Genomic DNA, 15404 nt, shown 5'->3' with positions numbered 1-15404 from the left:
CAATTCCACGACTAAAGTAAAAAACTTCACACTTCCCTACATTATACTCCATCTGCCATCTTGCTGCCCACTCACTTAATCTGTTGTTACGAGAGTGCTTCTACTTTTTTTATAAAACATGTTTTAAGGACTTATAGTTGAATTATAGGCATTGATTCATCTGGAAGCTTGAAGAGATGCTGAACTTCAGGTCCCTGGACTTGGCTTGTGAACAAACCCTTACTGGGAAGCACCTGTTTTCAGATAAAATACCAGTAGACACCTTGTTGTTTTGACTTGGGGAGATGTTTACAAAGAAGTGACAGGTCAAGATTTATAGAGGTTAGGAGGCTTGACTTCTGGAATATTTTTGGTTTCACTTTGAACTGTTACAAAAGATATTGGTTTTTGCCTGCCAAGAAAAACCCAGCTCATCTCTCTCTCTCTTGGAAACAAACCCTGCATATCCAGTGTGCCCGTATCCTCTTTCCTCCTGTATTTGAAGAAATGCTGCATATCGAATGTGTGGGAACTGAAATCCCTGTTGCCACAATTCTGTGAAAGCCTATCCAAACTGATCTTCAACATTGCATGGAAATAACTGTTCTAGAAAGATTCTAGTGACAGCCATCTATACGCAATTGGGATACCAACCCAAAACAAAGGGCATCTTTCCATGTCATGTCTTTTTTTTCTTCAAGAATGAGCCAGTATTCAGCCTAAGTGGGGTTTTTGTCTTTTTTTTTGTAATGGAGCTCTAAAACCAAAATCGTTTTTATTTTTTGATTTAACTGATGTATGTGTGTGTGAGGAGTAAGGTAAACGGGGAACTGTTATACGTCAGTCTGTGTGTTTATGCCTTGCTTCATGACTGGTTAAGACTTGTTTTATAATAAACTGATAATTTTGTGGTTTATTAAAGAAACCTGGTTGGTGTGTTTTATTCTGGGATAAAAATAGAGTCTATGATCGACCATATTGGTAAATGGGAAAAAATTTTAATATATGTTGTGACCCGTGGAGAAGTGAAACTAGAATAAACAGAGCACTCCTCTCGCCTCAATCGTAACACTGTCTATATCTTTTTGCAGCCTCTCTGTGTTCTCTCCACAGCTTACCTTTCCACCTACCTTTGTATCATCAGCAAACTTAGATACATTACTCTCTTCATGTAAGTCATTGATATAGATTGTAATTAGCTGAGGCCCCAGCACTGATCCTTGCAGCACTCCACTGTTCACTGCCTGACAACTTAAAATGTCCCAATTATGCCCACTCTGTCCATTAAACAATCCTCTATCCATGCTAATATATTGCCCCAACTCCATGAGCCCTTATCTTGCCTATTAACCTTTTGTGTGTCACCTTATCAAATGCCTTTTGGAAATCCAGGTATACTACATCTACTGGTTCCCCTTTATCTACCCTACTATTTACATCCTCATAAAACTCTAATAATTTGTCAAAAAGAATTTCCGTTTTATAAAACGATGTTGACTTGTTCTAATCATACTATGCTTTTCTAAGTGCATTGTTAAGACTTCCTTAATAATAGCTTCCATCATTTTCCCAATGACTGATGTTCAGCTAACTGGCCTGTTTTTGCCTGTTTTCTCTCTCCTTCCTTTCTTGAAAAATGGTGTAACATTTGCCAACTTCTAATCTGATGGGACCATTCCCGAATCTAAGGAATTTTAGAAAATCATAGTTAGCGCATCCACTATCTCTGCAACTATCTCTTTTAGAAGCCTAGGGTGTAGGCCATCAGGTCCGGGGACTTGTTGGCTTTTAGTCCCTCAAGTTTCTCCAATACATTTCTCTGCTGATATTAATTTCCTCTCTCTTTTTAGCCCCTAGGTTACTCTCTATTTCTGGTATGAAACATGTATCTTCTACTGTGAAGACAGACACAAAATATTTGTTCAATGCCTCTGCCATTTCCTCATTCCTCTTGATAATTTCTCCTGCCTCTGCTTCTAAGGGACCAACATTTACTTTAGCTACCTCTTCCTTTTTATATACCTATAAAAGCTCTTACAATCTATTTTTATATTTTACTGGCTAGTTTACTCTCATTCTATTTTTCTTTTTTTTAAATCAACGTTTTGGCGGCCTTTTGCTGATTTCTAAAACACTCCCTATCCTCAGACTTGCAACATTGTAAACCTCTTCTTTTAATCTAATCTATCCTTGACTTCCTGAGTGAGCCCTGGATGAGTCTTTCTTGCTGAGTTTTTGTTTTTTAATGGAATGTACTTTTGTTGAACATTTTGAATTGTTTCTTTAAAGGTTTCCCACTGTTCATTTTCCGCCATAACTTTTAATCTATTTACTCAATTTATCTTAGCTAGTTCTCTCCTCATATCTACACAATTGGCTTTGTTTAAGTTTAAGATTTTTGTTTGTGATTGGAGTATATCATTTTGAAACTTAACATGGAATTCAACGGTATTATAATCACTACTTCCCAGTGGATCTTTTACTATGACATTACTAATTAACCCAGCTTCATTACACAATACTAGATCTCAGATAGTTTTATTCCTAGTTGATTCCACAACATATATCTCCAAGAAACTGTCTCAAAAACATTCTACAAACTCATCTTCTAGACCACTCCTACCAATTTCATTGTCCCAATCAATAAGATTAAAGACCCCCACAATTATTGCATTGCCTTTGTTACAAGCTCCAACAATTTCTTGTTTAATGCTCTGTCCAATGGTATAATCAATGGTTAAGGGGCCGATAAACTACTCCCACATGTTTTCTGATTCTTGTTATTCCTAATTTCCACCCATACTGATTCTACTTCATGGTCTTCTGAGGCTAGATCCTTTCTCATTAACGTCCTTATGTCATCCTTTACTATCAGGGCTACCCCTCCTCTTTTGCTATTCTGTCTGTCTTTCCAAAATATTGTGTACCCTGGAATATTTATTTCCCAACCTTGATCACCTTGTAACCATGTCTCTGTAATGGTGAATAGGTCTGAATCATTTACCGTTATTTATGCCACTAGTTCATCTATCTTATTGTAGATGCTTCGTGCATTCATATGAAGAACTTTTAATTTCATTATTTTAACTTCTATTCCCTACAATGACCTTATTCGCTGATATACATTTTTGTTAAACTCTCTGTCCCTTCCTGTCCCATTCTGCTTGTTTTTACCCACAACACTATACTGTTCCGATGCCTTAACCTTTTTCTTTGGATTTCTAAATCTCCTTTCACCCGACCCCTTCCCCGCCCCTCTGTTAGTTCACAACTTCTGACCTTATTTGCTGGCGCACTCAAGTTTGTACGCTCTGTCCCTTCCTGCCACACTCTGATTAGCATTACGCTTATTGCTATCTTGCTCTCTTGCCTTCTCCTCTCTCTTTAAATTTTCACATCATCCCTCACTTGATCCCTTTCCGCCACTATTTCGTTATCTGACTCGCCAGAACACTGGTCCCAGCACGGTTCAGGTGAAGACTGTCCCAATGGTACATCTCTCACTTTCCCCACTAACGGTGCCAGTGCCCCCATGAATCAAAGCCCATTTCTCCCACACCAATCTTTGACCCACTCATTTAACTCTCTAGTCCTATTTACCCTACACCAGTTAGCTTGTGGCTCAGGTAATAACCTAGAGATTATTACCTTAGAGGTTCTGCTTTTTAATTTAGCCCCTAGCTGCTCATACTCCCTATGCAGAACCTCTTTACTAGTCCTAACATGTCATTGGTATGCACATGGACTAGTGAGCATTGAGCTTCTGGAAAAAATTGCATAATACTTCTATTCATGTCATTTTTGTATATCCAAAAATCAGAGAACATTTCAAATTCTTAGCAGATTTTGTGTTTGCTCTAATGTTTTCTGTATTGTGTTTAGTTGATATAGCAATTTTGCTGTTTTGTGTTCCAATGTTTTGCACCATCAAAAGAATTGCAAGGTATTTGGATTAAGAATCTCAAAATGTTTCTGTTGTTTTCAAACCTCTGTGCCAGAAGGGAAGAATATACCCAATATAGTATTGGATCTCTTTCGTGTTGATGTATGATCTTACTGGGAGAAGTTACCGCTGCTGTCTCATTTGTTCTTTGAAATATTAACTGTGTCTGATGAGATGATCTGAACAATATGCATTTGATTCACCCAATAATACAAAAGGGGATAAAAAAATTACATTGGTCACAAAGTTTGACAGACTGTTGATGAGGCATTCATCAGTTCCAAAACACAATGCAGATATGAGTTGAGAAAACATTAATTTATTTTAAATCTTTTACAAATATTGATCTTTATTTATTTTATTAGAATATAACGTCAGAAGTACTGGTAAGGAATAATAAATCCTAAATCATTTACTCAGCTAAAATCTTAAATGGAATGAAAAGACGTGTGGTTGTTATTGATCACTCTGAAGAAACGACAAAAAGTGTTGCAAGCTATTTTGCAGAGTTTAGTTTTTGTCTAAATCAGGATCACATTTGTGCATTCCACATTCACTTGATCTCTAAATACAAAAATATGAGGCTTTTTTTGTCAGATATCATGGTTTATCTCACAGGATTAGAATTGGATGAGCCAAATACTGCCCAAAATTGAACTCATGTGGAGATCACAGCTTAATAACACATGCTGGTGTACACAAACAGCTCATTGTTTTCAGTAAGCATAATATTATATAAGTTTAAGATTAGGCTAAAAGCACCATGATCATGAAATTGTAAAATTCACGTCTGGCACATTAGGTGTAACTGCACCTTCGTTTCGATTTATAAAAATATTTTTTGTCATGGATATTAAAGAATAGATTGTTTTTAACAAGTGTATATTGTTAGGATTAATTTTAAAAAGTCATGTACAGTCATCATTTGAGAAACTGGAAATGAATGTAGCAGCATATCCTATATAATCAACATGGTTAGGATATTTCTAAATTAACAAATCACTCTTTCCTCTGGTCTGCAAATGTTAGCCATATATTCTCATAATGAGTCAAGTTGAAACAAATTCTTTACAATCAACAATTTTTCTATCCTAATATCACTTCATTTTAATGACTTTTTGCAGCAGCACCTTCCTTGCACAGGTAAATTATAAGTTGGTGGCAATATGAAACTGAAAACAATTTAATTCTATTTAATGGTTAAATTAAAATATTTAATGGTTAAATTAAAATATTTTACAAATGAATATGCTATATATCAATATATCTTTCAAATATTTTTTAAAGTAATTTGGTACATTACTCACTGACTACAAATAAAACTGGGGTTGCTCAAAATTATCTTTTAGTAAAATTGAAGGTGTTTGTAGTCTTTCTGAAACAATAATAATCAGTGCTATGGTAATTGATTTGTTCTAATCACGCTATACAATCTGTTGTTAATGTTTATACTTTAATATGATGGGACACTTTCATCTAAATTTTGAATTCTTTGAAGAGTAATATATTTAATTATAAAAGCATGTGCATTTCAAAATGTAAGGCACTAAGGATGTATAAATGATGCAATAATATAGTTTGAAACTAAAAGCTTCTACACTGTCTATCCTCTTCCCAGAAGACAAGTGTAACATCAAAGTGATGAGTTGCCACAAACTCAAGTGATAAACTAGGGAAAGAATAATTGCCTAAGGTTATAAGAAGACCATTCTAAAGTTCATAGAAACTGAAAACAATAAATTTAAACAAAAGTTACTCAGTGTTAATTAAAATGAGAGAAATGGGGAAAGTTCGAATCCTGTGTAGTTCTGAAGCATATTGGTGGTGTAGAAAATGTTCGCATGTGGGTCTCATCTGCAATTCCCACACCCATTCTCAATCTGATCTGGATTGTCTGGCAGGTTATGGAATGGAGGCTAGACATTTTGGAAGGGAAGGAAATTTAAAGTCTAAGTCAGCCCAAGTCTATGCCTTCCAACTTTTAAAAGTTGTCATCAGGGAATTAAGCTGAAGGTTTTAGGAGATTTGCCAATTCCTTACTGAGAGTACATTGCATAACTTTATGACAAAATAGATAACAGTACTGTGTCAATTGATACATCAGCACCTGGTACTTATAGATAGTAAATGAACATTAAGTTTGATACGAAACATAGAATATATTTTCAGTTCAGTATATAATCAAAGACAGAACAATTTATTTGTATAATTGTTAATTTTCTTCAATATTCTAAAAACATCTGCAGTTATTCACTGATTGATCAGATTAATTTTTTTAAACAAATGTCACCCCTGAATCCCAAATTTCCAAATGTGCCACAAATAAACTATTTTGTAAAATTATTTATTTAAAGCATTTTAATTTCACTTATGGTAATTCTAGACCATTTTGTAAGAATTCTGGTCCTCAAATTAGAAAATGCTGTCTATAGGGTTAAGTTGAAAATTCCCTATTGTCCAGAGAAGCATATAGTGTGTTAATTTCAATTTCACTGCTTTCAGCCTTTCATATTTGCACAAATGGTGCACATAAGCTGTACACATATGCAAAATGCATTTATGTGTAATGTAGAGTAGCTGGTTTAAGAACATTGCAAAATGGAGTGGAAACTGTTCCATGGCAAATACCAAAATTGTGGCTGGAGATTTCCTTTGTAGGATAAATGTAATAAAATCATGAATCCATTTATAAAGAGAGCATTTGTATTTATTATTCTGCTACACACAGAATGCCAATTTTATTTTTGAAGACTGCAGGACAGAAGGAAGGAATACTTTAATTGAAACCTTGTACTGTTCATTAACATAGATTTTCTATTTATTGTTCTGCTACTTAAACCAAACAATTATGTTTGTCAGTTTGATCTGTTATTTTGGTCTTCAGTCTAACAGAGTTACTGTGTGGATGATTGCCATCAGCAGATTTCTCAGGAACAGAAAGTGAGATCCTTTTGGCCATACTAAGAAAGAAAGAAATGAAAAAACACCATTCAATCCATCAAAGCAGTCTCTTCCACAGGCCTGGATGCAGTGCCTGGCAATATGTAGTATGGATAAAAAATGACACCTTTGCTGGTCACATCAGCCATTGATACAAATTAATTCAACACTGACTCAAAGCCCTAGTATGAGTTTTTCACTTCGTAAATTGGTGTATGCTACAAATTAAAATACAGGTTAATTCTTGCTATCAGCAAAATAATTTGATTCCATAGAGCAAGTGTAGTATTGTAAGTGCACTACCGTGTGCTACTATAGCTATAAATCTTTCATTTCGGTATTTCTATTACAGCATTTATAGTCAGTATTTCCATTTTATAACATTAGCATTGTATTCAGGTCCCCCATATGGAATTTCCCCATAATTTGGTGGTGTGCGGAGTGATATAATTAGGCAAGAGGTGTTTTCTCGGATTCCTGACAGTGGGATGTTTTAGAGGAATTAAGTCGGCGGTGGGTTTGTGGCATTCCGGGGTTCCCCCAAAGCAGATGCCAGATTTGCATTCATTTAAATAACATGAATACTCATTACCCTACGCATAGTTACAATTTAGTCTTTCCCGCCAAAATAAGTGAACAGCGAGCAATATTTCCATGCCACCCAGTTCACGAATGTTTCAACAGTTGGATTTGTGCAATTGAGTCTCAGGACTGTGTTCTTCTCTGTTTCACTAGGCCGCTAAACTAATGTCAGCATTGGAATAGATGTTTGTCTCCAGGCCAGCATTGCAATGGATGTTTACCGCCACGCCACCATTGGAATGGTATTAGCAAGGGTGAATCATCTCAGGGAATGGCGGGGGCTACATGGAGGGACAGGGGAGGGTAGTAGGGAGGGAAGGGTGAGGCTGATTGGGTACATCGAGGAGCGGGGGTGGTGGAGTGGAGCATCCAGGTTGGTGAATGGTTGATCTTGATGGTGAAGATGCATTTAGTCAGCTGCAAAGGTGGTGGGTGGATTAGGTCAGTACTGTGTGAAGATATTTGGCAAGGGCCTAAAGTGAGAGATGAGTGCTGTCAACGTCGGAGAGCTGTGGGACAAATTTAGTGTACAGGCTAGCAGAGGGAATGGTCACAGTCAATGGGGGCAAATGAATTCTGTAGCAGGGAAGGTCAAGACTGATGGGTGGGTGTTTGACTGTTTCATATAGAGGGAAATGGGACTCAGCAACAATGGTCAGTTCGATGTGAGGAGGTACAAGGATAAGAGTTGGCATGTTGATAGTAACGGGAGTAGGAACGGGGGGGAGGGATGGCATGAATACATTGGTGATTACACTATGCACAATAATGGGGGGAGGCTTAATGGTAATGGAGGGAAGGGTAACGATAACATTACGGTGGGTTAAGGGTGATGGGTTCAAGCTGGAAGGTAGCAGGAGGAGGTTGGAAGGTGGGGAGACTTGCCCTGAATTCTACATGCACTGTCTTCTCCAACAATAATTGGAACCATGTGGACACTCAAAGATTGCAAGGAGAGTGGGATGAGGCAAATGACAGTGGGTGTGTCTTCTACCTGGCTGAAATTTGAAGGCGATATAAGGGAGCTGTTCATTGCCTCGATGTTTCATCTCACTAGCAACAGAGGGCTGAATTGCCATGCTCTGCTTACTTATTGTGCAGAGAAGCCACAGTGACATGGGTCTCATACACCCAATTTGCCTAGTACCACAAGAAAAAAAATAAAGAGACTAAGGAGGGCTCTTTCCCCTCAATTCATGATGCCTGAATGCCAGTAGCAGGCAGAACAAGAAAGTGAGGATGCTCAGAATGATACCATCAAGGAAAGGCATTATCAAAGATGGGCACTGGCACGTCATTGTATCCTCAGGACAAGGACAAATTACCTTCAAATGTCAGAGAGGCAATGCCAGAGACACCAAAGGTTGTCACATAAAATGGTCACAGAAATTTGTAGCATGACCTGCAACTGCTCAGCTGGGAATCCCATGCCAGTTGCCCTCAAGATGACTGCTGCCTTCAATTTTTTCTCCAGTGTCTCCTTCTAGGGATCCATGGGTGACATATGTGGCATCTCACAGTCAGCGACCCATGGATGCATCAAAGAGATGACCAATGCCCTTTTTCAACATGCCAATAATTTCATCTACTTACCTGTAGTTGAGGACAGCCAGGCAGCAAGGTCTGTAGTCTTTAGCGCTATCACTAGGTTCCCTAGAGTGCAAGGGGTGATTGACTGTACTCATATGGCCATTAGAGCTCCCTGGGACCAGCCTGCTGTCTTTGTTAATTGCAAAGGCATCCACTCTTTAAACGTACAGCTGGTTTGTGACCACAGGAGAAGAATCACGCATGTTTGCACATGTTTCGCAGGGAGCTGTCACAACTCCTACATTTTGAGGAACTCCCAGCTGCCAGCAGTTGTCGAGGAACCAGCCGAAGTAGACAAATGGATCCTGGGTGACAGGGGTTACCCCCTTTGTATGTGGTTGATGACACCAATACGTCGTCCACAAAGTGCTGCAGAAGAGAGGTACAATGTAGCTCATGTATCCATCAGAGCCATTATTGACCACACCATTGGTATGCTGAAAATGTGTTTCCGTTGCCTTGACCAGTCTGGAGGGGCTTTTCAGTACACACCACAGAGGGTGTCATGAATAATCACAGAAAGTGCTGGAAATACTCAGCAGGTCAGACAGCATCTGTGGAGAGAGAAGCAGAGTTAACGTTTCAGGTCTGTGACCTTTCAGCACCTGATCTGCTTAGTATTTCCAGCACTTTGTTTTTATTTCAGATTTTCAGCATCAGCAGTATTTTGCTTTTATGTCACGAATGATCGTTGTCAGCTGTGCCTTGCACAACCTCGTAATTCGACGCGGCAACATTCAGCAGGCAGAGCAACAGGAGGAACACCAGTCCTCCTCAGATAAGGATGACTATGAAGAAGGTGAGGAGGAGGACAACAATGACAATGATGCTGTCATCGATATGAGGGCCATGGAGAGACATGCAAGGGACATCAGGGAGAACTTAATTTATGTATGCTTCAGCCAACAGTAAGCCACATCATCAAGGAACGTTGGGAGGAGAAACATAACAATTCTACACAGAAATTTCCTTCTGCATAAGGTCTTATTCATCTCTGCAAACTTAATGAAGCATTGCTGCACTTTCATGTGAAATCATCTATGGGCTACGATGAATGTGACTACACACCACTGTAAGCAGCATTAAGTTATGACCATAGAAAACAAAAGTAAGGCATGACAGTATTGGGAAAAGTTATTAATCATCAATAGGAAAACAGCCATCATTGAAGAGTGAAGGCTCAAATTCAAATGAGATATGGACACTGGACATTTCCTAAGATGCTTTGCAAGCATCATTGTGTTCCTGCCATTGGGTTCCAAAAAATTTCTTAGTATCCATCTGTAACCAAGCAAAACATTACTGAGAGTGGATCAAATTTTGCATGAAATAAAAATGTCATAATACATCTTTAGCAATCATGGCAATATGTACGTCACCCATGCCACCATCGTGCTCAGAACTGTTACAGTTTTCTTTTTCTGCCACTACGTCTAGGTGCTACCCTGACATTAGCATCTGAGGTGGGGGCAGTTTGCTCAGTGCGCTGCCCCATTGCTGTGGATGACCATGGCGGGCATCTCTGGAGGAATGGGACCTTGATGGCTCCATCCTACTGGGGATCTGCAGCACTGGTGCTTGAGTATCCTCCATGTTCTCACCTGCTGGAGGTAAGGGGGTCAATGTCGGGTGGAAGACGAGATGCCACTTACCCTGGGGGTGTCCTGAGAGGAAGGCCCGGGGGAGCTGCAATGTGCTCCTCCTCCATCTGTGTGCATTATGGCACCTGCCTGTCTCCCTGAGCGGAAGGAGCACCTAGAAAGAAGTTCAGGTTCCTCATCCCCCTCTCGCTTAGACTCTGCTGCATGGAGCTCACGGCAACAGTGATGGAGTGCAGGTCAGATCGCATATGGCTCGAGTGCTCAACCAGACTTGTCACGGAGCTCACCAGCCTCTCTACTGAGGAAGCCATAAGCTCAAATGCCTTGGACATGGCAAATGTCATGGCTTGCATGGACTCCTCCATGGCACGCACAAAGCCAAGCACGATGTCAGGCATCTCCGACATATTTTCCACATGGCTTTGCTGCACATCCAGCAGACTTCTCGTAGCAACAAACAGGATCATCGTGAGCATGGGGTTGAGCAGGTCCTGGTCCACAGCAGTCCTCAGATTGTCAGGGAATCCAGCTGGCGCATGCTCCCTCGGTTGCTGGGACATATCTTTGTCGTGACCACCAGCTTGTGACCCAGATTCTAATCATAAACCCCCCATGGACCGTTTGAATGTATCTGTGCTGGCGGAGGTGGAAGAAGAGGCAGGTGACACTGCACCCTCTGGGGCATTGGCTTCTTCATCCTCCCCAGAGGAGGATTCTTGGGCCATGCAGCGTTCTGCAACTCGAGTGTGGGCACCTGCAGTGGAGACACAAACAGAAGCACTTTAAGCATGTGCTTCAATGAGTTCAAACAATTTCCTTCAGTTTCCACATATGGCTGCAAGAGCAGAGATGACACTTCATCCTTACGCCTTGTGTCTCCTGCTTGCCATCTCCGCTCACCCTGCCTCCTTCCTCTCTTGCGATCTCTGAAGCCTCCTCCTCAGCTGTGGTCAACAGCCTGATGTCAGGGACCCCTCCTCCCATCTTAGCATGTTCGTGCTGGTTGTGGTTTCATTTATCCTGCAACAGACAGTGCAGATTTAATGACATGGCAAATAAATGCATCACAACCATTGCATCAACATTACTCATTCTGCATTGGCTTTCGCACGACGCATCCAATCATATAAACAATGCCGATCTTCAGCATTTAGTAAATGGCACCAAGGCTGCTCACAGATTCCACTGCATTCCTTGTGTACCCTCTGCCTTAAAGACACAAAGCCACAGAAGAAATCAATGGAGCAGCCTCGCCAGGACCATTTACCCTCGCTGCTCTGAGCAAGTCATTGATTCGCTTGCTGCATTGCACCCATGTTCTAAGAGTTACCCCACAGTTCGAGACCTCCTCCGTTACCTCTATCCAGGCCACCTTGGTGAGGCGGAAGGGTCTTTGAACTCCATCCGCAGGGAAGAGGATCTCCCGTCTTTCCCTGAAGGCCTGGAGGAGAACCTGCAGGGAGGCATCATTGAAACATGGGGTGGGATACTGCCTGCTGGCTGCTATGTCATTCACTTTGGCTGTAGGGAAAATAAATGATATGACGTTGGTGGTGACTTTCACAAAATAAAGGAGGCAAAAACATTTTTAATGATGTAAAAATGTAAGTTTTATATCTATAGCGATCATGGTGCTTGGGGCAGTACCGACAGGTTCCACCAATGAAAGGTTGCCCGCACCACATGACCCCACATGTCCCTCGTGCCTTCCACCTCATGGCTAATTTAAATACAAATACAAAATTGTGTAGGAAACAGGATTCGCAGTGGGAGCGGACGTTACGACAACTTCCGGTCCTGCCGTTGGAAATGCCGCAGCACTCATAAGATTCCACCCGCAAGTAGAGTGTCTGTGGTCTGCTTTGATATACAGCATTAACTAGATGGCAATGGGTAGGTCGTATGCTCCACCTGCCCAAAGGAATCGGCATGAGCTTTGTGCCTTTTCATGGCTGCTACTAATTTAAATTAAATAAGCAAGCTTCCAGTTTGAAACGCACTCTCTGTAGGCAGCTCACTAATTGGGAGGTTGGGGAATCCAGTGGAATTAAAGGCAGCCTGAAGGTGATGCTTTTCTTAGTAGGTGATAGTGGGCGTCAATAATGGGGAGCAGCAGGCTGGATGGCTTCAACAAGGGCCTCCAGATTCTCAGATGCAGTGGTGGAACTGCTCAAAGATCAAGTGAACAGCACTGAGTATGGCCTCTTCCCCTCCAATGGTCAATGAATGCTAAGGCAAATTAGTTCGCAAGCAACGATGGAGGTGAAAATGTCACAGTATTCAGCCCCAGCTCTATTAATCCTTATCTTCCTCACTTACCATGCCTCTTCTGAAGTGAACAGGGAACACGTCACTGTACCTCTTGTACTCACACCCTCAAATCTCGCTGCTGTCCTCTTTTGCTTTTTCTTCCTAGCATGCATGCTATTCTAATCTGCTTCTGACTTCTCAAAGCACAGACTAACCATTCTTCTTGCAGGAGAAGCTGGAACATAACAGAAAGAAGATTATGAAAACAGGAGGCGGTCCTCCCTCTCTGCAAACACTTGCACAAATTGAAGAGGCTGTTACCGACATCATTGATAGAGAGATGCCCCACTGCACTGGAGCTGAACATTGTACACAGCAGGGTTTTGGGCTTCTTTCCTCATATTTCTCTTTTTATTTAACTCCATCACTCACTCTCATGCACTCAGAATCGTAGCCTGGCATTGAATCGTGCTGCCACTCATCTAGGGACATTTCTGTTATTTAACCATTTATGAAACACATTTTTTTGTGGCAGTTGACAATGTATATGGACTGATGTGCACTGCAAAGGCAGCATAAGTTTTTAATAAGCATAACATGGTTTGAAAGTATCTATTCTTAAGTCAGCAAATAAAGGTCCATATGTGTACAACCACTGTGCTGTCAACACTTATAGATTGCATGAATGCCAAGAAGATGTCAGCAACACTTGAAGTAGAATTTGGTGCACTTGATTATAGATGCAGAGAAAGGTTTTGGAGGTAGAAGGGACATTGTTTCCACCAGTAAGTGGATTAATAGAGAAGATATGGTTGTTGTGGTTTGGCCACATATGCAGCATGCAGGAGGCACAGATAATAAAACAATCCTTGGTATGGGTTCCAGATGGTCAGAGAAAAAAAGGCCAAATACTCTCCATTTGGCAACAGATTATGGAAAGAGATCTTGAGGAAATGAATCTGGCACAGAAGAAGGCAAAAAAACACAGCTAATAGCTGTGAGATTGAAAGACCTACTTGCTAGCTTATTTGCCTTAAGTGACATGATAATTTAAAGTAAGATCTAAGCTTAAATCTCTGAGTTTGTTTAAGAAATTAGTTGAAACAACAATCTGTTGAATTAAGGTAAATAGTCTCCCAGAAGTATCCATTTTTATTTTCTAATAGGAAACATTAAGAGTAGGACTTCTGTATATCTTTAAGGATACATAAATGTGAACTTGAAGATAATTATAAAGCAGTTTTGTCAGTGCTGGATAGTTCTGTGGCGCACCATTCATTCAATGTGCCATAGACATGTACGTAGAAATGAGCACCAGATCTAAAGTACTCATCCAAACTTGTCAGTATGTGGCTTCTTTATAAGAAGTTAGCTTAGTTTGGACTCATTCATAATAATTAATATGGTGGTGCATATGACAATATTCTGTGAACAGCAACTACATTGAGAGACATCCCACTTGCATGTCAAGGTGATCTCAGTTTCTACATAATGGACATTTGTGACTCAAGCCACATGAGTATTTACTTGTTAAATAAAATTTAAATTTGCTTTTACTTCAGGTGTATTTGATACCTATTGTCAGGTGTTTCTGCTGGACAGGGATATTTTTACTAAGTTAACTCCCCAGTAGGCTAGTTATGGTGTTGGGGCCTAGGTACGTCTCATTCTTTGCATGTCTCAGGGCATGTGGTGGTCTGCAGCCTAGATTTCTTGTGTTAGTCTGGGTGAGTTGTTTATATTAAAATCCTCAATCTATAATGCCAAAATGCATTAGACTCTCTGATGGCTTTTGCAATTGTGTACCAGTTTAATGGAGCTAAATCTTCGTCCCTTTAAGTTCATTTCTGAAGTATATCGAAATGCACGTTCCAAGTAATTGAGTGCAGTTAACTTTTCTGCTGTGGAAACTATTCATTCATGGAACTTAAGACTAATCATATTATTTTATGTAAAATAATGTTCTACAATTACTCCTTTTAGTTGAGCTGAGTAATTATTCAACTGAACTGAACAATGTAAGGTTTTGGTTTGGTTTTGTTTTCTACTGCAGTACATGTATTCTCTTTTTTTTTCAGATCCAAACTATACGATTATGTTAAATCTAAAACAACCTTATATCACTTTACATATCTAGGATCTAGAACAGTGAAAAACATTTAGAAAGTGGTAGCTAATGTCTGGTAAAGTAAGAAGAATTTTATTCAATCAACTGATACTTTGTTAAAACAATCCAATCGTGCATTGCAAGAATTTGTAATTCATAGGCCCCTTATAATACATAACAGATTTAAGAGATTTGTGAAGAGAAATGGAGTTATATGTGGATTTTTGGCAGATATTTAGAAGAAAAGGAAAAAATTGCCACTGGAAATATTTTGATCCTATCATGAAAGGCAAACACTGCAAACTGTCAACTTCTGAAGAAATCCTTTCAAACAAGCCTTTATTGTATCTTCAGTGGAACAAGTCCTTTGTTAAAAAAATGAATCACTACAAAATGCCAAAATTTCATAAAA

Source organism: Heterodontus francisci, chromosome 7 (genome assembly GCF_036365525.1).
Source record: "Heterodontus francisci isolate sHetFra1 chromosome 7, sHetFra1.hap1, whole genome shotgun sequence".
NCBI classification, from domain to species: Eukaryota; Metazoa; Chordata; class Chondrichthyes; order Heterodontiformes; family Heterodontidae; genus Heterodontus; species Heterodontus francisci.
The sequence above is the reverse complement of the archived record's forward strand: the minus strand, read 5'-3'. Positions refer to the sequence as shown.